The sequence below is a fragment of the Muntiacus reevesi genome, chromosome 5, assembly GCF_963930625.1.
Source record: "Muntiacus reevesi chromosome 5, mMunRee1.1, whole genome shotgun sequence".
Classification (NCBI taxonomy): domain Eukaryota; kingdom Metazoa; phylum Chordata; class Mammalia; order Artiodactyla; family Cervidae; genus Muntiacus; species Muntiacus reevesi.
In genome coordinates this window covers 15,108,689-15,136,299 of record NC_089253.1, presented here as the reverse complement: position 1 = coordinate 15,136,299, position 27,611 = coordinate 15,108,689, and positions in this window count along the sequence as shown.

Sequence of the window (27,611 nt, the reverse complement as noted above, 5' to 3'; positions counted from 1 at the left end):
GAGTTCATGAATGTTTTTGTGCTCTCTCCTGGTTACTAAAGGAAAGGTTAAAAGATGATAAGTATTCTTCAGAAAGAAGTAAAGGTCAAGGAGGAAATGCCTTCCCCCGTGACCATATTGGGTAAAGTGAACTGATCTTCAGTGGTTGATACACAACCCCAAAATATATGGGTGGGAAAGAGAGCAAGAAAATACTTTTAGCACTTTCTGATGGCAAATTCTGAAAGAAATGGGGATACCAGATCACCTGATCTGCCTCTTGAGAAACCTGTATGCAAGTCAGGAAGCAACAGTTAGAACTGGACATGGACCAACAGACTGGTTCCAAATAGGAAAAGGAGTACGTCAAGGTTGTATATTGTCACCCTGCTTATTTAACTTATATGCAGAGTACATCATGAGAAATGCTGGGCTGGAAGAAGCACAAACTGGAATCAAGATTGCCAAGAGAAATATCAATAACCTCAGATATGCAGATGACACCACCGTTATGGCAAAGAGTGAAGAAGAACTAAAGAGCCTCTTGATGAAAGTGAAAGAGGAGAGTGAAAAAGTTGGCTTAAAGCTCAACATTGAGGAAACTAAGATCATGGCATCCAGTCCCATCACTTCATAGCAAATAGATGGGGAAACAGTGGCTGACTTTATTTTTCTGGGCTCCAAAATCACTGCAGATGGTGACTGCAGCCATGAAATTAAAAGACGCTTACTCCTTGGAAGAAAAGTTAAGACCAACCTAGATAGCATATTAAAAAGCAGAGACATTACTTTGCCAACAAAGGTCCATCTAGTCAAGGCTATGGTTTTTCCAGTGGTCATGTATGGATGTGAGAGTTGGACTATAAAGAAAGCTGAGTGCTGAAGAATTGATGCTTTTGAACTGTGGTGTTGGAGAAGACTCTTGAGAGTCCCTTGAACTGCAAGGAGATCCAACCAGTCCATCCTAAAGGAGATCAGTCTTGGGTGTTCATTGGAAGAACTGATGTTGAAGCTGAAACTCCAATACTTTGGCCATCTAATGTGAAGAGCTGACTCATTGGAAAAGACCCTGATGCTGGGAAAGATTGAGGGCAGGAGGAGACGGGGACGACAGAGGACGAGATGGTTGGCTAGCATCACCGACTCAATGGACATGGGTTTGGGTGGACTCCAGGAGTTGGTGATGGACAGAGAGGCCTGACATGCTGCGATTCATGACGTGGCAAAGAGTTGGACATGACTGAGCGATTGCATTTAACTGAACGGATGGTAATCTGTGAATACTGTCTCTGACAGACAAGTCAAAGCAAACTGAAATTTTAGAATGAAAACTGAATTCCTCGGTTTGGAGATGAAATTTTAGGGTCTGTATAGATTGCTCTCAATGCACTACCACCTCCCCCCACCCCCAGCTTATTTGTTATATGTATGGTATTTCTGAAGTGCATTATTCTTTTTAGTCCTAAGTAAGAGAAGGTAGGCATAGTGTTAGTATTTTCCCTGAGATGTTGTCTTCCAATTGCTGTCCAATCTGCCTACCATGTATTTACTGACACCTACTCTGTGTTAAGTTCAATAACAGGCAATGGACATTGAAAAATGAACAGGATGAAACCTCTGCCTTTAAAGGGCACATCCATTCTAGTGGCAGAGGCATAGCCTGTGGCTTCACCATCACCTTTTATTTTCAAAGTTTGAAAATAACACTGCCTAAAAGTTAAACTTAAGCCTATGTATTCTTGGTCAAGCTACTTGACCTTTCTCAGCTTTAGTTTCATCATCTACAAAGGCAGTTATGAGGATGTGATGATCAGTTTTACTTAAAGGTCCTACTTTAGTGGTGGCACATACTAGGTGCTCAGAAGAGGTGACTATTGTTCAAATGTATAAGAAGTAGTTCATGGCTCTGCCAGGACTTTTAAATTTCTGTGTGTAACCACTTGACACATGAGTAATGGTATTATTCAGTTAACTCAGAAGCAGACAGTTAATTTAAAAGCAAACCAAAGTTGGGGTGGAGATTAGGTCACTAGTGGAATCAAGAGGTAAACAGAAAGACATATGTAAATATAAATTCTGGATCAAGTGCTGTGTTTCTTAGGTATGGCTTTATTTTCTTCCTTTAGAAGACCCAGTTTGTTTGCAATTGCTTAGTTCAGTCATCAGATCAGTCAATGTTGACCATTATGACAGAACCAGATGTAAATTCAAACATTTGAACATTTGACCTCTCTTTTCATACATTTATAAGGTAGGTGACAAGTCTCTCTGCCTCTACTTACTTGTTCTTGCAGCTTATTCAGAAATATTCAGTAGGGAGAGGAAGGAGTCTAAAATTATCTGCGTAGCTGCCATACATGCAACGTGTGCTAAGAACATTTTTCACTGTCTTGATTAATCACCCCAACAACTCTGCATCATGCCAGGATTTGGTTCAAAGAGGTTGAGTATGTCACCACAGGTCACAGAGGTAATAACGACAAGACCCAGGGTAGAGGCCAAGTGTTCTTTCCCTACAGAGAACTGTCCCTTCTCAAACCAGCAGAGCAGAAGCCAGATATTCTACAGCAGAGCCAATGCCACTGCCTTTACTCTGCCTAACTGCTCTTAGGAAAACCACCTGATATACAGCATACTTTCCAAAGCACATATCCCAGAAAGAGAAACACAGATTTCAGGACTGGCCTTCGGTCTCCACATTACACTCTCTGCAGATAAGCCTCAGCTGATTGAGGATGGGAGGAACTGATAATATTCAGGTTATCGGCATCTGTCAGGCTGAAGACTTCACACAAAAGCCTAGGCTGAATAGCTAAATGGCTTTTCTTCCTGCAGGACTTTATAGAACATTTAATATGCTAAAGTGCATATCATGAAACATTTTTTAATTTTTTGGATCTGAAGAGATGAGTGTTCTACTGGAAGCAATTGTAATAATAACTTTAAAAGTAACAGAAATAATTCGCTATCCTAGGCTTTCTTACACATTATATTGGGTTGGCCAAAAAGTTCCCTCTAGCTTTTGTGCAATATCATATATATGTGTATACATACATATATGTGTGTGTGTGTACATATTAATATATATATGTGTGTGTATATACAGATATATGTGTGTATGTGTATATCTAGAGAAAGTCAATAAAAAGATGAAAACAGTAATACTAATAATAGCTATTTATTAAGCTCTAATTATTTGCCAAAAACTATGATAATCCCTTCTCCTCATGAAAACCCTGCATGTCAGATCACATAAACACCAAGAAACAATAAAATTACTTAGAGCACAGACTCTGAAGTAAACTTGAGTTTAAATTCCAATTCTTTCTACACAACTTCCAAAACTCTGGCCACCTGATGCGAAGAACTGACTCATTGGAAAAGACCCTGATGCTGGGAAAGATTGCAGGCAGGAGGAGAAGGGGATGACAGAGGATGAGATGGTTGGATGGCATCACCAAGTCAATGGACATGAATTTGAGCAAGCTCTGGGAGTTGGTGATGGACCTGGAGGCCTGGCGTGCTGCAGTCCATGGAGTTGCATAGACTCAGACATGGCTGAGTGATTGAACCAAATAACCTTGTACAAGGCCCTAGTCACTCTTTGCTTGAATTCCCCCATCCTTAAAGTCAGTATAATACTGCTTACAAGTACTATACACTATTTTTAAAATTTTATTTATTTTAGTTGGAGGATAATTACTTTACAATGTTGTGATGGTTTTTGCCAAGCATCAGTATGAATTGGCCATAGGTACACATGTATCCTCTTGGAGGTCATACATCAAACTTGCACTGGTTATCTATTTTATACATAATAATGCTTACATTTCAATGCTATTCTCTCAAATCATCCCACCCTCTCCTTCTCCCACTGAGCCCAAACGTCTGGTCTTTATGTCTGTCTCCTTTGCTGCCCTGCACATAGGATTGCCAGTACCATCTTTCTATACCCTATTCATCCCATTTTGCAAATGAAGAAACCTAAATTTAGAGGGACCTTACCATTGTGCTGAGAAAAGTGAGGCAGCTGTCCTCCAGGAAAAAATTCAGACCTTAGAACCTTAAGACTTTGCCTGGCAGCCCATCATTGGTGCTCAACTAGCTTTAGGGTCTTGGGAAATCACTCCTTGTCTTAGCTTCCCTTGGACTACAAGGAGATCCAATCAGTTAATCCTAAAGAAAATTAATCCTGAATATTCATTGGAAAGACTGTTGCTAAAGCTGAAACTCCAATACTTTGGCCACCTGATGCGAAGAACTGACTCATTGGAAAAGACTTTGATGCTGGGAAAGATTGAAGGTGGGAGGGGAAGGGGATGACAGAGGATGGGATGAATGGATGGCATCACTGACTTGACGGACAAGGGTTTCAACAAGCTCTGGGAGTTGGTGATGGACAGGGAAGCCTGGCGTGCTGCAGCCCATGCGGTCACAAAGAGTCAGCCACAACTGAGCAACTGAACTGAAGGTTCCCTTACAGGAATAACAGGGCTGATAATACCCCCTGCCCCCCACCACACACACACACACACGCATACTGTGCCATTGTACAGATTGGATTACAATGAATTAGAAAGCACCCAGCATAAGGCTTGGTGCACCCACACTCAGTCAATGTTTTGGAATCTAAATGTTCTCTTTCTCCATTAAACTGCAATCAAGAGAATGGTGTTTTAAGACAATGACAGAAAACTGAGTCAGCAAGTGAAGGGTAAGTCAAATATATATGTTTTTCTTTCCCTTTTTCTTTTTTACATTTTCTTCCCCCAAGAGACACAGTCATCCCCAAAGCTCAAATGCAGTAGCCACCCTGTGGAGCCTTTGTGAGAGAATTTTGTCTTTCATTTATTTTTCTCCTAGGAACTTCATATTGGATGAAACATGCATACATATATTTTTCCACATCTTAATTTTCTCATACCCTACTCAACATGCACTTCTTTAACTGTCATTGCTTCTATTGCTCAATATACTTTTGATTTCTGTACTGATTTTATTTAAAATTGTGTAGTCTTAAGAGATCTTAAAGGCATTTTTCAAAATAAAATAAAGATTAAATAGGGTTCACTCACTCCCAGCTGTCTTTTCTGGTTCTAGACTCTACCTCTGACCATGTATCAGGTGAAAAAATTGTCAACCTGAACATGAAAGAGAAGCTTACTGTTCACTTCTTCATCAAGAAATCCTACGTGATTTCTGGGCTGTCTGAATACTCTGGAGGATTGTGGAAACTTACCTTATCTCAGACATTCACTTTCAATGTCTTCCCCTGATCACACCTTGTGCATCTCATCTTCCACTCTTTTATTTACAATCTACCAAGTGCTAAGCATGTTGAATATCCCAGGGTGGTTATTCGTCTTCACTTACACCTACCGATATGTCTCCATATAACTTCTATTCCATCGTCCTTAGCTATGACAGAAACATGCTGCCAGAACACAGAAGACAGAGCAGTGGATGATGCCCTTCAGATGTGGGGAAGAGTTTGCAAAAGAATTCAGTCATGATAAGTGAGCAATGGTTTTCTGTGAAGAAAATACCTTGAAGACATAGAATTCCAGGCAGAGGAAACAGAATGATGAGAGGCATGCGTGTGGGAATGTACAACTGAAGAAAAATAAAAAAGACGCAGAAGAGAGGAGCATAAAGAGAAAGCAAAACATAAAACCTCTCAGACTGACAAAAACAGTGTCTGTATGAGAGAGAAGAAAAGGGGTTTCCTGCATATGGGGATGGTATGTATCTTCTTTTAAAATTAGTGAACAATTTATCATTGTCCCAGTTATATTAAGAAATTATTAGCATGGATCATTATGTAAGTTTAAAGCATATAGTATAATGGTTTGATTTTCATATTTATATGTGTTGTCAAACAGTTATCAAAATTGGTTCAGTTGATATCATTCTTTTTTTCTTTTGGGGGTGGCACAAGTGAGTAAAAGCCAAATTTCTGTAGGATTATGAAGCAAGAAATCCTTTGCAAATTATGAAAATTAAGGAGGTTATGATTTATTTTGACAGTAGAGATTATTTTTTTGTTACTTTAAATCTCCCATCCTCGTTTTAACTTTTAAGATGAAGTCTAAAAGCCTGCAGAGCCTTCTGTAAACTGCTACCATTCTACCTCTGCAGCCTCACCTCCGATTCTGGCTGGGATGCCCCTGGGCCCCAGTGTCACATGTCTTCTCTTATCTGAGTGCCACTCAAATTGCAAGGGCTTTTGCCACTCTCTGGGACTCTCTCTCCCTAACCCCAAACTTGCCTTCATAAGTCCTTTCTGTCCTCCAGTGTCTGTTCAAGCATTACTTCCTTTGATAAAACTTCTTTGAACACCACTGCTAATCTCCCTGCTTTAGGAAACCAAAGTGGGGACACTGTTTGTATTTCCCACAGCACTCTAACCAGAACAGTTAGTTAATTGGATTATTGACATTATTTGTTATAAGAGTAGAGTGTGAGTGTTATTCAGCCTTTTACTTGTTTATTCACCCATCTATTATTCATCAAAAATATATTGAAGACTTAAGTTAGGCTTTGTGAAAAAGACACATGATTTCTGCCTTCATAGATCTTACATCTCGTGTGAGAAATAAATAGGTAAGTGCAATAGAGTCTGGTAAATTTTATGATGGCTGAAGTATATGATGCTTAAGGAAGCTCATGGGGAGGTCATTTAGCGTGGATGGAGGAGAGCAGAGAATAAGTAGAGGAGAGGGATTTAGGAGGACCTGAAGTAAATATTTTTAAGCTGAAACCTCATTTATTCAATACAGTGAGCACTTGCAATATGCCAGGTACAATTTGAGATATATCTGTGATCAGAAGACAAAGATCCATACCCTGTAGAGTTGAGTGTGTAGTGTTGGGATACAGGAAAGAAATCATAGTTATAAATAATTGAATTATATAGTATGTCAGAACATAGCATGTTCTACATATAAAAAAAATAACGTAGAGCAAGTTAGGGATTTGGAGTGAGGGAGTAATGGGTAGGTGGTGGATATACTTAAAGTATCCACGATCTTTGGTGAACTGGGGTGTTTGGGAGTGCTGAGCCCTAATCGGCAGACCAGGAGCGAATGTCAAGTAAGGTGGTTGCAATGAAAGGGATGCAGGGCATGTGGAAGCTGAGGCAGAAGGACTATCACTAAGATCATAGGACACTGAATTCAAAGAAGAACTATATCAACCATGATCAAATAGGAAATGTATGACATACATCAGGGTTACTTGAAAAGGGTTTAATAAAGAAATAAGGGTATAAAGGTAGAGGAAGGGGTATGTTGGGCGAGTTTGTAATTTCCTGGGTTCTGTCTCATCACAACAAAATTTTGAAGCAACAGACCAGCGTTACAGCCCTCAGATGGACCAGTGTTACAGCTCCGTGTTACAGCTCAGTTTTATTTAGAAAGTAAAGGAAAATACCTTATCGAGGCGTGAGGGCATGCCAACCCAAAAGACGCGAAGGGAAGAGAGGCCCTAGGCCAGTTTTGGCTCCCCTTTTTACATGTTTTATTCCTCTTCCCCCTGGGCCTGCCATATGTAAATTGGGCTAGCCAGGAGTGCAGTTTGTTTTACCTGAAGTCCTCACTCTGATCCTTGGACCTTCCTTTGTTCTATTTTTGCAGGTTTTTCCCTTCCCCGTCATTTAGCTACCTCCATCCTGGACTCCCTTTTCCTATTCCAACCACCTAACAGGTATAAGAAAATCACAAGGGATAAGGAAGTAGCCAGGGCTGCAAACAGTAGACCCCATTACCACTCTGCAGTGAAGGAGGAACAGAGTCAGCTCCTACAGAACTGGTTGAGGAAAAGGCTGTAGGAAGAGAGCTGCCAACAGGAGCTGAGGTGAAGTCATCAGACAGCTATCAGCAACCCCACCGGCACAGCAAACTCCCTCTGCTTCCTTCCTACAGGGCCTGGTTGCTCTACCCTATGGATGAAATCCAAACACAAGCCAAAGACTATGGAAGTAGGTGGGCAGTGAATTTAGAGAGATGAAGGAACTTTCTGAGAAGCTTATTCTTGTGAATGAGAGGCTCCTAGGTAATGAACATGTTTAAAAACAAGGGTTGAATCAAATGAATGAAGAAAAGGAGAGATTTGATATGGAGCTACAGACAGGATTAACAATACCTACCTTGGTGAAGGAGGTTTTTGAAGTTAGACTGAGAAGGAAATACTAAATATTTGTCACAGTTGGCTGTGAATTGGTGTCTAGGAAGCAAAATGACTATCACAGCCATGTTTTGAAAACTACTGGAAAACTGCTTTTCAAACTGCTTTTTGTATTACCGTCTAATTGTCAGTGTCGTGATCTTGGTGGTGAAACCCCTTCTATATCTGGCTTCCATTCCTCATTAAAGGGACACTCTTCAGTACCAGCAGGAGATCAGAATTCAGCTAATGCTCTGATACCAACAACCAGTGGTGATGTGATCTGGAGGAAATTAGCCCACATGCCAAAAATGTATAAAAACTTCAAAAATTCAGAGGGGAGAAGGAAAGAAAGAATGAGACTCTTTGCCTTGGTGTGATGGCCTTCTCACAATCCGTATTTCATTGGTAACTGATAATATTCATACATATTTGAGAAATCAGATTACATTAGAATATCACTGTGGAATCAGAAGCATGATGTAACTGCAGACAAATGTACTTTAATAGGAAACAGATGAATCGTCTTTCCCTGACCCTGCCTTAGGACAGTGAATAAAACCAAGGAAATGAAATCAGTGAGGCAGAATGTCAGAGTGAGAACAGGGTGCAAGGCTGTTTTATTTTGTTTTAATGCTATGAAAATGGGATGCTTATTGACTTTATGGTCAAATTTACTGGTCTGATTTCCTTAGCTTTTTCTTTGTCATGTCATCATGTCTTGTATAAAAAGAAACAGTATCTTTTGCATTTATTTCTGCCCTAATTTTTAAGATTTCTTTCCTTCTACTAACCCTGGGGTTCCTCATTTCTTCCTTCTCTAATTGCTTTAGGTGTAGAGTTAGGTTATTTATTTGGCGTTTTTCTTGTTTCTTGATATAAGCCTGTAACGCTATGAACCTTCCCCTTAGCACTGCTTTTACAGTGTCCCATAGGTTTTGGGTTGTTGTGTTTTCATTTTCATTCATTTCTATGCATATTTTGATTTCTTTTTTGATTTCTTCTATGACTTGTTGGTTATTAGAAGCATGTTATTTAGCCTCCATATGTTTGAATTTTTAACAATTTTTTTCCTGTAATTGAGATCTAATCTTACTGCACTGTGGTCAGAAAAGATGACTGGAATGATTTCAATTTTTTTGAATTTTCCAAGATCAGATTTATGGCCCAGGATGTGATCTATTCTGGAGAAGGTTCTGTGTGCACTTGAGAAAAAGGTGAAGTTGATTGTTTTGGGGTGAAATGTCCTATAGATATCAATTAGGTCTAGCTGGTCCATTGTGTCATTTAAGGTTTGTATTTCCTTGCTAATTTTCTGTTTAGTTGATCTATCCATAGTTGTGAGTGGGGTATTAAAGTCTCCCACTATTATTGTGTTACTATTAATTTCAACTAAAGAGACCATAGCAAAAATCAACAAAGCTAAAACCTGGTTTTTTGAAAAAATAAAAAAAATTGACAATCCATTAGCAAGACTCATTAAGAAACAAAGAGAGAAGAACCAAACTAACAAAATTAGAAATGAAAATGGAGAGATCACAGCAGACAGCACTGAAATCCAAAGGATCATAAGAGACTACTACCAGCAGCTCTATGCCAATAAAATGGACAACTTGGAAGAAATGGACAAATTCTTAGAAAAGTATAACTTTCCAAAACTGAGCCAGGAAGAAATAGAAGATCTTAACAGAGCCATCACAAGCAAGGAAATAGAAACTGTAATCAGAAATCTTCCAGCAAACAAAAGCCCAGGACCTGACGGCTTCACAGCTGAATTCTACCAAAAATTTAGAGAAGAGCTAACACCTATTTTACTCAAACTCTTCCAGAAAATTGCAGATGAAGGTAAACTCCCAAACTCATTCAATGAGGCCACCATCACCCTAATTCCAAAACCAGACAAAGATGCCACAAAAAAAGAAAACTACAGGCCAATATCACTGATGAACATAGATGCAAAAATCCTTAACAAAATTCTAGCAAACAGAATCCAACAACATATTAAAAAAATCATACACCATGACCAAGTGGGCTTTATCCTAGGAATGCAAGGATTCTTTAATATCCACAAATCAATCAATGTAATACACCACATTAACAAATTGAAAGATAAAAACCATATGATTATCTCAATAGATGCAGAGAAAGCCTTTGACAAAATTCAACACTCATTTATGATTAAAACCCTGCAGAAAGCAGGAATAGAAGGAACATACATCAACATGATAAAAGCTATATATGACAAACCCACAACAAGCATCACCCTCAATGGTGAAAAATTGAAAGCATTTTCCCTGAAATCAGGAACAAGACAAGGGTGCCCACTCTCACCACTACTATTCAACATAGTCTTGGAAGTTTTGGCCACAGCAATCAGAGCAGAAAAAGAAGTAAAAAGAATCCAGATAGGAAAGGAAGAAGTGAAACTCTCACTGTTTGCAGATGACATGATCCTCTACATAGAAAACCCTAAAGACTCTACCAGAAAATTACTAGAGTTAATCAATGAATATAGTAAAGTTGCAGGATATAAAATTAATACACAGAAATCCCTTGCATTCCTATACACTAACAATGAAGAAACAGAAAAAGAAATTAAGGAAACAATACCACTCACCATTGCAACAAAAAGAATAAAATACTTAGGAGTACATCTACCTAAAGAAACAAAAGACCTATACATAGAAAACTATAAAACACTGATGAAAGAAAACAAAGAGGACACAAACAGATGGAGAATCATACCGTGTTCGTGGATTGGAAGAATCAATATTGTCAAAATGGCTATTCTACCCAAAGCAATCTATAGATTCAATGCAATCCCTATCAAGCTACCAATGGTATTTTTCACAGAACTAAAACAAATAATTTCACAATTTGTATGGAAATACAAAAAACCTCGAATAGCCAAAGTAATCTTGAGAAAGAAGAATGGAACTGGAGGAATCAACCTGCCTGACTTCAGACTCTACTACAAAGCCACAGTCATCAAGACAGTATGGTACTGGCACAAAGACAGAAATATAGATCAATGGAACAGAATAGAAAGCCCAGAGATAAATCCACGAACCTATGGACACCTTATCTTCGACAAAGGAGGCAAGAATATACAATGGAAAAAAGACAACCTCTTTAACAAGTGGTGCTGGGAAAACTGGTCAACCACTTGTAAAAGAATGAAACTAGAACACTTTCTAACACCATACACAAAAATAAACTCAAAATGGATTAAAGATCTAAATGTAAGACCAGAAACTATAAAACTCCTAGAGGAGAACATAGGCAAAACACTCTCCAACATGAATCACAGCAGGATCCTCTATGATCCACCTCCCAGAATATTGAAAATAAAAGCAAAAATAAACAAATGGGACCTAATGAAAATTAAAAGCTTTTGCACAACAAAGGAAACTATAAGTAAGGTGAAAAGACAGCCCTCAGCTTGGGAGAAAATAATAGCAAACAAAACAACAGACAAAGGATTAATCTCAAAAATATACAAGCAACTCCTGAAGCTCAATTCCAGAAAAATAAATGACCCAATCAAAAAATTGGCCAAAGAACTAAACAGACATTTCTCCAAAGAAGACATACAGATGGCTAATAAACACATGAAAAGATGCTCAACATCACTCATTATCAGAGAAATGCAAATCAAAACCACAATGAGGTACCATTACATGCCAGTCAGGATGGCTGCTATCCAAAAGTCTACAAGCAATAAATGCTGGAGAGGGTGTGGAGAAAAGGGAACCCTCTTACACTGTTGGTGGGAATGCAAATTAGTACAGCCGCTATGGAAAACAGTGTGGAGATTTCTTAAAAAACTGGAAATAGAACTGCCATATGACCCAGCAATCCCACTTCTGGGCATACACACCAAGGAAACCAGATCTGAAAGAGACACATGCACCCCAATGTTCATCGCAGCACTGTTTATAATAGCCAGGACATGGAAGCAACCTAGATGCCCATCAGTAGATGAATGGATAAGGAAGCTGTGGTACATATACACCATGGAATATTACTCAGCCATTAAAAAGAATTCATTTGAATCAGTTCTAATGAGATGGATGAAACTGGAGCCCATTATACAGAGTGAAGTAAGCCAGAAAGATAAAGAACATTACAGCATACTAACACATATATATGGAATTTAGAAAGATGGTAATGATAACCCTACATGCAAAACAGAAAAAGAGACACAGAAGTACAGAACAGACTTTTGGACTCTGTGGGAGAATGCGAGGGTGGGATGTTTCGAGAGAACAGCAAGTATATTATCTATAGTGAAACAGATCACCAGCCCAGGTTGGATGCATGAGACAAGTGCTTGGGCCTGGTGCACTAGGAAGACCCAGAGGAATCGGGTGGAGAGGGAGGTGGGAGGGGGGATCGGGATGGCGAATACATGTAACTCCATGGCTAATCCATGTCAATGTATGACAAAACCCACTGCAATATGTGAAGCAATTAGCCTCCAACTAATAAAAATAAATGAAAAATTAAAAAAATAAAAATAAACCAAAGTTCAGTTCAAAAAAAAAAAAAAAAAGAAGAAGAAACAGTATTAAAGCTTCCCACCTAGAAAATGGGCATCATTCAAATTCTTTGGGTAAGACTGAAGGAAGAGTTTGCATAATTTATGAGACCTTTAAGTATTTGGAAAGGAGACTCAACATGCTTTTATCTGTTAAATGGACACAGTGTCATGAAGAAGCCCATGCCCCCTGGATCTCTCCTTCTCTCTGAAATTTTTCTCCCTATGGGGAAGACCATCGGGCATTAAATTGGTTGGAAGTCTGTGAAGATTCTTATTCATGGTTTGAATAAGAGGAATTTAAGTGGTGGTGGTGGTGGTGTTGAGAGTCATAACTGGAGACTTGTTTCCAACTGACTACTTGCTCCAGGGACTGTGGGCAGCCTTGGAGCTGCAGTTGATAGGTACAATTGAGGACAAAAAGAAAAAGACTGAGACATAATAGCAGTGAAGAAGTCATCGGAAGACAGAATGCAAGAAAACTTGGAACTGGCAAATAGCAGACAGCTGATGGGTGGCACTAGAAGTAAAGAACCCGCCTCCCAATGCAGAAGACACAAGAGACAGAGTTTGATCCTGGGGTCATGAAGATCCCCTGGAGAAGGGCATGGTAATCCACTTTGGTATTCTTGTCTGGAGAACCTCATGGACAGGGGAGCCTGGTGAGCTACAGCCCATGAGGTTGAAAAGCATCAGACAGGACTGAGCAATTGAGCATGTAGATAGCTGAGGAGGGAAAGAACAGTCAGGTTCTGGTAGAGAGAGGTGAGAATTAGAAAAATGGCACAAACAAAGTTTTACTTTGGCCCTTAACTTTCTGACTTTAGCAGAGAGTCAGTGGCTGTTGTTTGTAGCCCATTGTGAACAGATGTTTTCCTGTGGATTTTTAGAATGGAATTTTGGAGGGCTGTGGACCAGAGTAAAAGGACTTATGTAGTGTGAAATTAGAGTTGTAAGTGATTAGCAAAATGGAAACTTTCTGCCCTGCAACTGTTAAATGACCTTGCTAGAGTCTATATTCAATGGTGATATGCAAATATTAACAGTTTACAAGTAGTTAAGCATATCAGATAGACTTTCCATATAACCTATACCAACTTGATTTCATGCAGGAACCTAGAAGGTGGCCTAGCATTACTAATATTGCTATTTACCACCTAACCATTGCTTTTCCCCTTGTCCAAAATCCATCTTATGTAGGCAAATGACTACAGGGAATTACACCCCATCTCCTAACTATCTAGAACAATGGCATTGCTCTCAAAGGTAAAGAAGTCTCTTTAGAGGCTGACAATTTAAAATCAGAGCATTCATGGTGGGAAGGGAGTTTTAAAGCCATCTAATCCCATCACGTATCTGCTGCTTAAGTGTCTTCTATAACAGCGACTTTGAGCTGACTTGTACCTGGGAGCAGGGGCAACAAGCACTTACATTCAGAAAGTATGTATTGAGAACCTACCACGAGGCAGCTACTGCACTAGGAATACAATGGATAATAAGATGGACATCATACCTGCTTTCATGAAACTTTCAGTGGAAAAGACAGATGGTTAAAAGGTAAGCCAATTAAAAAAAAAGCTGCAATGATTTTAAAGAATCACAACACTAGAAAACATTAAAGAAGGTTGAATAACAGTTAAAACTAGCTCTCTGAAAATGTTTGCAAAGTCTTCGACTACCCTGCCTATGCCACAGCAAGAGTGCAAAGATAGCTCGTGATATCCGAGTATGTGCACGGGTCCCTTCCTCGTTGTCAAAGCTAAACATAATGCTCAGATCAGAGCAAACTGCTTAAGGGAGCTACTCTGTCCTTATTTTATATGCACAAAGGGATACTTATGAATCTGGATGATGAGGGAACTTGATAACGCATATTCATTAATTTGTCACATATTCATCAGGTACCTGCTATATGCTGTAACTGCAGGAATAATAGCCCACGAGGACAGAGACTTTTTGTTGTTCACTGTTGTACCCTCTAGAATAGTAGCTGGCACAGGGAGATGATAGACTAGTCAGGGTTCTCCAGAGAAACAGAACCAATATAATAATATCATAAATTAATAATGATACATTAAAACATCATATATTAAAACATTAATATCATATATATGATATCATATATTAAAACATCAATAATATCACATATTAATATGTGCATGCCCATTCACTCAGTCATGTCTGACTCTTTATGACCCCATGGACTTGTAGCCCACCAGGCTCCTCTGTGCATGGAGCTTTCCAGGCAAGTATACTGGAGTGGGTTGCTATTTCCTACTCCAGGGGATCTTCCTGACCTGGGCATTAAGACCACATCTCCTGCATCTCCTGAATTGGCAGGTAGATTCTTTACCACTGTGTCACCTGGGAAGCCACACACACACACACACACACACACACACACACATACACACACACACGACAGGACTTGCCTGGTAGTCATGAAGGCTAAGAAGCCCCACAATCTGCCATATCCAAGCTGAAGAATCAGGAAAGACTGGTATAATCAAATCCAAGCCCTAAATCCTGAGAAACAGGAGCACAGATATCCAATGGTAGAAAAAAATTGATGTCTCAGCTCAGAAAGCCAATGTGCCCTTTTTCCATCTTTTTGTTCTATTAATTTGTTCTATTAATATGCACTTCTTTAGTGGATAGGTTGATGCCCACCCACATTGGTGAAGGCAATCTTCTTTACTCAGTCTACTAATTCACATGTTAATCCCTTCCAGAAATACCCTCAGACACACTCAGAAATAATGTTGTATCAACTATCTAGACATTCCTTAGCTGAGTCCAGCTAACATACAAAAGTAACCATCACAGGTCCTTACTAAATCATTTAGCTGAATAAAAAGATCAACATAAGGCATTGAGAATTCCAATTCTAAAATAATTAAGTTGACTACTTTGGTGGCTCAGACGGTAAAGAATTTGCGTGCAGTGCAGGAGGTCAGTATCCTTGAGCCAGAAAGATCCTTTGGAGAAGGGAATGGCAACCCATTCCAGTATTCTTGCCTGAAGAATTCCATGCACAGAGGAGCCTGGTGGGCTACATAAAAGAGTAGACTCTATTCTACTATTTTGTGAAGAGTCGAACACAACTGAGCAACTTACACTAACGCTAACTAACTTTAAAATAGCAAGCTTAGGAGGTTGAAGATTTTCAAATTTTACAACTGACAAAACTGGGTCTTAAAAGGCTAACATAGTTAAGGTTAAGCTTGCATAGTTAATGAAAGAGAGAGCCAATACTAAAGGTCACTTCTGCCTAATTCTTATTGTGTACTCTGAGGTCTCTTGTCATGACAGTGGGATATGGAGAAGCAGAATCCTGATACAAGCTATGACCATGTGTTCCTCAGTTAAGTTTGCCCTGTGACTTTGAAATAAGTTTCCCAAATTCATATCTCAAGATGGAGTCCTTCAGAATTTGGTCCCTGACTAAATCTAGTCTCCTTTCTAAAGATTTACATTAGCCTCTCCTCTTAAACTTTCTTTTAGAAGTCTATTTGCCTTGAGAGTGTCAAATTTCTTACCATTTCCAAGCTTTTCCATACACTAGAGCTTCCTTGCCTGGTGGTTCAGATGGTAAAGAATCTGCCTGCAATACAGGAGACCCAGGTTCAATCCCTGGGTTAGGAAGATCCCCTGAAGAGTGGAATGACAACTCACTCCAGTATTCTTGCCTGGAGAATCCCATGCACAGAGGAGCCTGGTAGACCACATAGTCCATGAGGCTGCAAAGATTTGGACATGACTGAGCAGCTAACACACTTTCCATGCACTATTGTTCCACATGAAATTTCTTTTGTTCCTGTTCTTACTGGTAATATTCCCACCAATTCTCCAAAATCTAGCCCAAGAGCCCCCCTCTATGTCTTCTCTAAACCCTGGGACAGGATCAGGCATCCCTTCTCTATGATCCTCTGACTCTCTACACACCCCTCTATCCTGTAACAATGAAATCCTCAAATTGCTCCTGGTACTGGTCTATCTTGCCAATATGACTTTGAGCTCTTAGGAGAATGGGTCTATATTTTACTTCATTCCTGTAGTTTAATCAAATGGATGATGAATAGACAAGTTAATCCCAGAATGAATAACCAAGACATTGGTACCTGCAAGGATACACCATTAGGAGTAGAGTCTAGCACTACTCCAGAATGACAAAGATATTAAGTGATTGACAAAAATCTATCAGACATTAATCAGGTATTAGAACTAGGGGATACAAAAAGAGGGGTAAAGTTCATGAGAAGCAAAAGCCAGGGGCTTTAGGGGCTTTAGGGCTTTAGGGTCCAGATGAAGTCTAGACTCCATGCTCTCAAAGCAAGAGGCCCAAGTTTCATCTCTGGTTGGGGAACTAAATCCCACATGTTGTAACTAAGAATTTGCATGCCACAACTGAAGATCCTGCATGCCACAATTAAAGATTCCACGTGCTGCACCTAATGGAGGCTGCATACAGCAACTGAAGAGTCCTCATGCCTTAACTAGGGATGCTGCCCCCAGGATTGAGGACCCCTAGTGCTGCAGCTGGGAACCAGTACAGCCAAATAAATAAATTAAAAAAAAAAAGAAGAAGAAGAAGCAAAGGCTAGGGGGTTTTTTTGTTGGTTTTTTTTTTTTTTTTTTTTTTTGAGTCCCTGTGTTAGAATACAGCCTAATTAAGTCCCAATTGCTAAGAAAGAGGCTATGAAAGGGTGAGTGGAGAAATTATTTGTATCTTGCAGTTTAGAAATCAACTGATTCAGCTCTGGTGGGGAAAAGGGATTGAGAATCTGGCCATGAGAAGACTATGACTCATGTTGACTTTTTTCTCCTCTCCTGGGTTCTCCTGAAACCCCATACTGTTTTGAATAGGCTTAACTACAACTTGAATTGCTTAAAGCTGCACTCAGAGATGACTCCATTCACACTGAAATGAATTCTCCTTTCACAGATTTTGTACTCAGAGAACATCTCTTTCTCTTTGGAACTCTTTTGGATATTGATTTTGACTCAAACTTGTCTTACCAAAATAAAAAAGAAAGAAATCTCCCAATCAATTTTTGCTTTAGTTGAAAGCAATATAGCTTTTCAAACTAGAATTTTTCTAATTTTTTTCCAATGGTACAAAGTATATAAGATGAGAAAAGCCTGGGATTGAGAATTTTGATCCTTCTGAATTTCATTGCTTTGTTTATTCTTAAGTACTGCCAATTCTTAAGCAGTACTGTTTTATTTTTCCTATTCCAGTGTGTGAAGTTGTGCTTAGCTTCTAGCAAGTACCTACCAAATAGTAGTCAAACAAAGTTGAAATAATGACAGCTATAATTATGCAAAGAGTATGTTAGAAATAAAAAGCGCATAAACCTATTTTTCTTAAATTACCCTAATGGCTAGTATATGCAGAATATAACTGCCTAGATTTAGGTTCTAGCTTTGCCATTTACCAGCTATTCAAACAGATCGGTATACTGCAGGGCCTTCCTGGTGACAGATACCTTGGTGTCCCCAGCTTCTTGTTTGTAAGAAGAAACAATTTAGTCTCCCAGGCCTTCCCTAAGTTTCAAAGTGCAGACTCAGACAGCTAGTGATTAGACAAGTGAGAAAATGAATGAAGAAAGGAAAAACAGTTTCAAGCAAGAAAAGTAATAAGAGCTTGAACAATAGAGTCACAGGATTCCTAGTCCCTCTTCAAGGAATGTAGGTAACCATCTGATGCGTAGCTCTGAGTTGCTTTGCAGAAACCAAGACCTCCCTCCCCCCACCCACCCAGTGGAAGATGGTGACTACATGCTGATCACAAGCATGAAGACCTCAGACTGGTTGGAATCAGAAGACTGATGATTGAAACATTAGCTTGTTACCTTACCACCAAGCAATCAAAACAACAACATAAAAAATCCATGAGCTGATCATGCATCCTGGGCCCCTCAATCCTAGTGTTATCACTTAAAAACACTTGCCCGAAAGACACTGAGAAGTCTTAGGTCATTTGAGCGCTAGCAGCATATTCTCCTTTCTTAGTGCCCTGAAAATGAATCCAGTACTTTCCTTCATCACAACCCACTGTCAGTAGACTGACTTTGTTGCACTTTGGGCAAATGAATCAGTTTGGTTTGGTAATATTATAGGATCTATGATTTTGTATAAGATACCTCTCTATGTGTCAATAGGCTTGTCTCTAAGATGAGAATGAAAATTACACCTATCTCTGAGGTTCTTGTGAGAATTAAATGAATTAATATATGTAAAGTTCTTGATACAGGATCAATACATATTAAGATCAATGCAAATCCTAGGCCTTTGTACTTTTATGAAACACTCTGCTCCAATTTTTCTGATTTTTTTCCCTTGGAAATTAGGTTAAAAATGGAAAAGTGGAATTTTATTTATGTATTAATCTGTTTATAAATTTCTCTTTGTAGATTTATCCTACCAAAAAACAGCAGTCCCTTCAGTGAAGTAAGTAGATTATGCCCAGGGATGTCCCACAAAATAATGATGGATCAAGGACAGTAGGTGACCCAAAAAGATAACCAATATAAAGCAATTTCATTTTAAGATAGACTGGAACTTGTGAAATTTAAGTTTGTAAAAAGTAGAGAATATTCATTTGATTTTCTTCAACTTCATTCCACATTGAATTCTCTGCAAAGACACTGTCTAACCATTACTGTGAAGTGCAGAAAACAAAAGCCTTGATATTTAAGTTCACTTGACCTTGAATGCTGGCTCTACAACTTGATGTGAACATGGGCATATCATGAAATTTCTCCAAGTCTAGTTCTCTCATTTATGATTATAAGAAGGTCATAATAGTATGATTAATTAAAATTCAAGGAATGATTTAAGCTCTTTAAACTAAACACACACACATACATATACTGTATACATGTAGTCACACATGCACATGTTAATAGACACTTGTATTATCCCCACCTATCATCACCACGAGTTAATAATGGTTGTTTCAGTTCTACAAATGCATTCAGAAGCAGACAAACATGATGAGCAATTTACCAAAGTCACATAGAGAATAAGTGGCAGATCTAATATCTGAACCTAAATGTTTCTGGCTGTAAAGCCATGATCTCTGGCTTTATTACACCATCTTTTGTTACACAACTGATCTGAGCATTAATGCAGTGATCTAGAAAATATCTAGTATGAGGTCCAGCATATGGTAGCTTCTTCATAAATGCTACTTTAATACTAAAGTAATAGTTACTTTAATACTTGAATGCTTTGTTGAATGATAATGGTGATGCCTTTAATGATAACAGAAACAAATATTATTTACCACCTATTTAGCATTATACTTTATATACTTTGCATTTATTTAGCAGTTATAATATAGGATCAGGAACACTGTTATTACCATCCCCATTTAAAAAATTTACAATAAGGAAAAGTGAGAGAAAAAGAGGGAGAGAGAGGAATGGGGTGGGGGTAAAAAAGGGTTAGAATTTTTTGAAAATCAATCAGATTTAAATTCAGGACTGTATGATTTATTCATATCTAGCAACAATTTTGCACATAAAGTATTTGAAAATATTCCTTGCCTTTTTAAGAATGATTCTGATTTTCCTTTTTTCTAATACCTTATTTTGAAGTGGTCGAGTACTTAAACCACGTGCATGCCACTTAAAATTACTAGTCATGTTGTTCTTGATTTTTATACCATAGCTAATGAGTTTTATCCTAGTCTCTACTTTAAAAGGGGCTTCCCTGGTGGCTCAGATGGTAAAGAATTTGCCTGCAATGTGGGAAACCTGGGTTTGATCCTTGGGCTGGGAAGATCCCCTTCCTAACCCCCTTGGGTTGGGAAGAGGGCAGGGCAAACCACTCCTGTATTCTTGCCTGGACAATCCCCGTGGGCAGAGGAGCCTTATGAGCTACAGTCCAAGGGGCTGCAAAGAGTTGGACACAACTGAGTGACTAAGCACACTATTTACAAAGGGAAACTTCACCACAAAGCTGAGTAGCAGGCCTGAAATTTATTCCTCCACATGATAGTTTATCTTTAACCTGGAACGATAAACCTGAGACAGTCTGTGAGATACACCTGTCTGTCTGGCTGTCTCTCTCCCCAAACTTATGGTACTTATTGATGCTCTATATGTATAGAGTGCTAGGTACCCAAATTGAATAATACAATATAAACCTTGTCCTTGAGTTAACAGTGTGGAAGGCAACATAGACATCTCATGCAGAGGTGGTACACTGGGAACCAAAGGTATTCAAATGAATTCCCAATGCATCCATCTAGCAAGTGTCCTGAGCTCAAATCTAAACACTTTCTAAGTCATCAACCTCTCTAAAATCTGCACAGATTGGTTTGAAACTTATCCTCCTCTCCTAATGATAATGATATATAGCATTCAAAGCAGTTAAAGAAAGCTTGCTCCTCTGAATTTTGTGTATGCATATTGATGGAATGCATATTGCTCCTTCTATTCCCCTTAGAGTTCTTGCTACAGAAAGGAGAATAAAGACCTTTCCAACACTGCTGATAAAGTTCTACAATGTCAGTCACTCTTTGTGACTCATTGCAGTGGGTTGTATATTTGCTAAATGGCACAGTGTTGATACTTTTCTTAGTTCCAAACACTTCGAAGAGTCACTTATCCTCCCTATGAAAGTCCTAGTTTCCTAAAACAGAGAGCATAATATCTATTTCAGGAATGTTTTAAAGATTGTATAAAATAATTTAAGGAAAAATCTCCACATAGTTTCAAGTTCAAGAGATTTGGACAAAACGTAGGTTAATTTAATAGAATATATAAATTTTAACTTAGGAAATAGTATGGGGTACCAATATGTACCAGAAACTGCAAATAAATACACTGGGATTTTACTTGTTAAAAAATAACTTGCATGTAGAGAAATAATCTTAAATATACTTGAAGATTTTATTTATGCCTTACATTAAAAGGCATATCACATTGTTTAAAGAAAGAATATAGGTTATAACCTGTGTCAGCCAGGGTCCTGGAGGAAGAACATGGTATAAATTTAGGAGAGTTTAAGGAAAGGACAATTGACTGAACTTAAGGAAACCAAATAAGCACAGTGCAGTGTACCAAGGCTAGTAACCCGGAGGAGTTTTTACTGCTCATGAACAGATAAATGGAAGATGCACAACTGAACCCTGAAGAGCGTGGCTGTAAGGAGGAAGCAGCCTGACACATATGTGGCCTTCAGTAGAGGGATGCAGGTAACCATGGTGAAGTCACCCTCCATGTGACCTTTCACCTACTGCCAGCGCCTTCCATTGGCTGAACCCAACTTAAAGTCAGAGGTCAAAGGAAAGGTTTGCCAGAGCAGGACAGAAAAAGGCAGGCAGTGAAAGCAGATCTACAGAGGTAAATGAAAGATAACCAGGACAGAGGGGAAGGGTCATTAACGTTAATAAGGAGGTAAAATTACTGCATTGGGATAAATTGAAAGTAAGGGGATAGTTAAAATGTTACAGGGATACAGATAAAGACAACTTAACTATATGTTTCTCAAAATTATTTTCTGCTTGGTGTTCATGATTTCATGTCTTTGAAGTTCTTTGGGTTCTTTAATGCTGAAACATTGCAAGAGCCCTGAACTATGGAAAAAATAACTTCACTTTCGATACCAACTTTTTTGAGTCACCTGTAATCCAAAGATCCAAAAACTAATCTATTGTCTCAACCTCAGTGATTTTAGGTGATGTTTAGGAAGTTGGTTATTCTTTCTGGAACTCATGTAAGGTCACATTTAACATAATTGAGCTGATCACACTGATCCTTAAGAGAGATTAAACTTCTAGGATTCTATGCTCCAATGTACGGCTTGGACAGCTGCAGGAAAAGGAAAGGATCTAAAGCTGAGGATAAATATGATAAATTTGCTCAAGTGTTAACATTAGATAGAGGTGGTAAAAAGGGAAGTCTTCTTGTTAGCATGCTTAATATAGGCTTGGTGGTTTTAAGTGATCAAAACTATATTAAGCCATCCATACAAATACTTTTTAATGATACTGACACAATTCAAAATCATTGTCCTCCATTTAAACACCTTTCTACAAAACACATTGCTGGTGTGAGATTCCCTATATTGCTCTCCTCCGGCCACCTTTCAATCCAATTCCAAGACAATTGTAATTTAGTCTGCAATTGAATTTTTACAGAAGACCACATCTGATGCTTTGGTAAAATCAACACTTACATCATTAGCACAGCCTCAATTAAGCTGTCCCCTAACAGAAGGTTAACTGATCCTACAAGGCTCTTGTGTAATCTTTTGTAGACAAGATTTTGGTCTAAACACAATTTTATTGAGTGGTCTCAACACGCTAGGCACTGGGACATATGCTCTTACACACTTGCTCTAACTGATTCTTTAGAACAGTTCTGGGAAGAGTGAGATGCCTTTTCCCATTTATAGATGAGCACATTGAGTCTTTCACTCTTTCTTTCATACTTAATATCCTTCCTGCTCAGAGGTGGTCTTTTCTCCAGTTTTTGGTGCTTATCAGTTCCTTATTCATTATAAATTTCAAAATTTAACACAAATTTAACCATTTTTAGAGATACAGAGAAAAAATATGTAGAACTAGTGTCTAAGAAAGTGGGATTTGCAGCTAGATTGTTTGAATTTGAATGTGAGCCCTGCCATTTTTTGTTTATTTGACTTTGGTTTTATTATTTAACTTCTTTGCTCCTCAGGTTCCCCATCTAAAAAATACGGGGACATTTGGAATACATACTGCATTTATCATCCTCCTTGTACATAGATGTGTTATTTCTGAAAAATGTCTTTTGAAATGAGGGTGAGATGTCCTTCACTACCCATTTTTCCTTTCTTCTGACTGGAATGGGGAAGTGATGGCTGGGGCCACAGATACCATATTGAATAATGGGATACCATGGGATAAAAGACTGTATTATAGAAGACCAAATAGAAGGTTCTTGCTATTTTGAACAACCTATGTCCAGATAGCTTTGTGAATAAGAGAGAAAAAAAATGTCTACTATATTTAGCCACTTGTATTTGAGGCTTTCCATCATATATTCACATGACTTAGAAAGAGGGAAGATAATAAGAGATGAAAGTACAGCCAAGAATAAGGGGTGCAAATTTATCTCAAACTCTTTAAGTTGGATTACTGAGGATCAGAAACATACCACCATGTGTTGATAAAGCACTTGCATGCAGGTTTTAGCATTGCCTAGAAGGCCCATGTTCTGGTATTCTCATAATTCCTTTCCTGTTTCACTTTTCTCCAGAGAAGACTTAGCTGATTCCATCCTATTCCTGAGTTGAAAAGGTTGTCTACAATTTAGGATGGATCTTTGTTATTATATTTGCCTTTTCTATACTATGGGCACAGGGCCCCATATATCTTCATTTTGGTGACAAGCTAGCAGTCTGCAAAATGTCTGGCACATGGAAATGCTCAATAATATATATATCCATACTCAGGTATCTTTTTAGAAACATTGTAAACATTTTCAGGTTCATACTGAAAACAACAATCAAAATATACTTAAATGACCAAATGGGCTAGATACTTTATGAGGTCTTGTGGAAACTTTCTCATTTAATCCACATGACAACCCTATGAGGTAGATATTATAATTTTACAAAGAAGAGGTCCTGAATCCTGAGGCTAACAAACAGCTGAAACCAGACTGGACCACAGGTCTGTCTGGTGCATTATTTTATGATCATTTAATTCTCTGAAATGTTTGTAAGAATGAGAAAAAGAATCTACAAAATGCCCCCTTTTCAACAAATCTTTTGACACTAAGGGGCAATACTGTCAGCATAGTTTCTTTTCCCCAGAAGAATCAGACTAAGGGGCATCTTCAAAATGAGAGCCAAATGGGCTCTCTAATCAATGTCTTTGAGTCTATTTGACACAATATCCTGTAAAAACAAAATCTAATTATATACATATATATATATATTAGAATAATTTAAAATATATGCTATAACATAGTCATGTCTATATTTATATATCTACGTACAAATTTATGTGTAAGCACTTTTTTTTTTTTTTAAGAAATTGCATATCCTAGCCTGGTAGCTGTATGTGGCTTATTACAGAGCCAATGGGAACGAGGGATAGTGAGGAGACTAACTGGCTACTTCTTTAACCCAGGAATAAAAGCATGTGGTTATCTTGGTACCAAGGGAGTGAATTCTCCACTTTAGCATCATTTAACCAAAACACGCTGGCCTGGGTTCTGGTTTCTAAGCGTCTTCCTCCAAAAGGCATTTGTTTTTCCTTTTGTATTATGAGAAAAAGTGTGTTGTGGTCTGATGGAGTAAGAACCAGTTCACTTGGGTTCCATTTGAGATCTACCACTTACTGGCCATAATGACCACTGGAAAGTTATTTAATTCTTGAACTTTAATTTTCTCACCTGTGCAAATGGGGATAATTAGAGCACCTGCTTCTCAGGGTTATTCTGGGCATTAAACTGGATAAGGCAGGTAAAGGTCTCAGATCATCATGGATTATTAAAATATATTAGCCCTCTGCACAGGCTTACTTTCCCATTTCCGAAGATAGTCCAAAATCAAGACGGGCCATGCAACAGGCTGGAGAAATAAACACATAGCATTTCCAAGACCACAGTGGAGATGATATATATCATGTCCAGGAAGTACCTGTGCAAAGTGTGTATGCTTCCTCTCCCATTTTCATCAGAAAATGATTGCCAGAATGTAGCCCAGAAGCAATTAGCTAATGAGAAATGTAGGCTGTGAGAAGGTCAGTTCAAGCCAATGCTGATTATAGTGAAGGATACATCACTGGGGTTAGAAAGTCCCCAAATCTTTTGATGTTTTCCAAAAAAAACTAAGTGAGGTGAAAGTTGCTCAGTCGTGTCTGACTCTGCAACCCCATGAACTATCTAGCCCACCAGGCTCCTCCATCCATGAGATTTTCCAGGCAAGAGTACTGGAGTGGGTAGCCATTCCCTTCTCCAGGGGATCTTCCTGACCCAGGATCTGAACCTGGGTCTCCGACACGGCAGGCAGATATTTCACCATCTGAGCCACCAGAGGCCTGCCTCCTGCTGGCTGCAGCCTGGGCCAAATCTGCTACTATGCTTTGTCTCCGCAAGAGGGTATTGAGAGAGCGGATAAAGCATGTACACACTGCTGTATTTAAAATGGACAACCAACAAGGACCTACTGCATAGCACAGAGAACTCTGCTCCATGTTATGTGGTAGCCTGGGTAGGAGGGGTGTTTGGGGGAGAATGGTTACATGTGTATGGTTGGCTGAGTCCCTTCACAGTTCACCTGAAACTATTACAACATTGCTTGTTAACTTGCTATACTCTAATACAAAATACGTTTTTTTCTTTTTTTTTTTTTTAAAGCTGATTCAATATCCTTAACCTTATTTCCTCAGGGCAGTTGGTTGACATCCAGCCACGCCGGCAGGCATTCTCTGAGTCACGGTGAGTCCTAGGGCTTCTCTCAGCGAAGAAGGTTGGCTCACCCTCATCCACATATTGACACTTTGATACAAACCGGGCCTCTTCTCCTGGGGAAAGAGGTATTTTCCCCACTCTGCTCCAATCAATTTTTTTTTGAGAATTTCCCAGTTAACAAGAATCAGCTGCCTGACCGTGGAATTAGACGTATCTGCACTGAGATCCCATCCCTGTTGCCCTCTGACTGTTTGATGAGGGTCACTGAGCCCCTGTGCGCTTCTGCACATGTGAAATCGAGGCACTGATCTTCGCTTTCTGTCTGGATAAGGAAGTAAAATGGAAAATGCTGAGGTCATCAACTGAAAACATAATGCAACCATTAACCATAAATACAGTTATTTAAATCCTACCTATCTTGGAGTTCCATCTCAAAACTCTGCTCTTTTTGAAGCTATCCTTGATGACTCCAAGGCACAATAATTTACCCCTTTTGGAGCTCCTACTGAACAGTACATACTTTGTAGTAATCAACTTTTTCTCTAAGTATTCTGCATCTTCTTTCTCTTCTCCCTAAGCTGTACCTGAGCTCACTGCAGACAGAGACCTGTCATTTCCTATCCAACTGAATATTCCCCCATACCTAAGCAGTGCTTAGGGGTTCAATGAGTACCTAGTTGACAGACTTTAAGAAACTCATTCTGATGTCCAAATTTTTATCTCAGCATGCAAAGCTCTGGCTATCTTTGTAGGTGTGTGATCACCCTTCTCACAGTCAGGGTTCTAGTTGAAACAAAAGAGTGAAGAACTCCTGGATGCTCTGCCTTTCATGTCAGTTGCCTTAATATGCAGAATTCATTTCACCAGGAAGATACCTCTTAGATTTTGTAATTATAACCTCTGATTCTTATTTCAAGACTCAGATAAAATCTTATTTTACTTTGTAAATCCTCAGTAGTACCAGTTGGAACCAGTGTGTGTCATCAGTAACCACACTGATGGCCCCACCAGTTAAACAATTCATACACCATGCTATAGCTATCACATGTTGATCTCCTCTAAATTCTGACCTTCACAAGGACAGAAACTACAGCTTTTAAAATATATACATATACTTTTATATCTGGCACATCACATAGTAGGTACTCAATTATATTGTTCAACTAGAGTGATGTGATGTTCTGTTCTGGACTTAAAAGAAAAAATCTACAATGAACACTTCACAACGATGCATTAGCATTTGGATACTGACAATGTATTTTTTCTAACTGTTAAGTGTCTGTCACTACTTGATTTAGTCTAACATCTGGCTTATCTGTAGGCTAATTTATCAGATTGCTTCCCCACCAGATGTGTGGGAACCAGCTGGCAGCACCTCTCCATTTGAACACTCCTGGTAGCATATGAACCTGTCAGGTGACTTTAAGATTACAAATACTAAATCTAATCCTGCTTGAGAATTTCAGAGTATAATCTGAGCTAGTAAATTCATTATATATTTGAGAAGTGCTAAG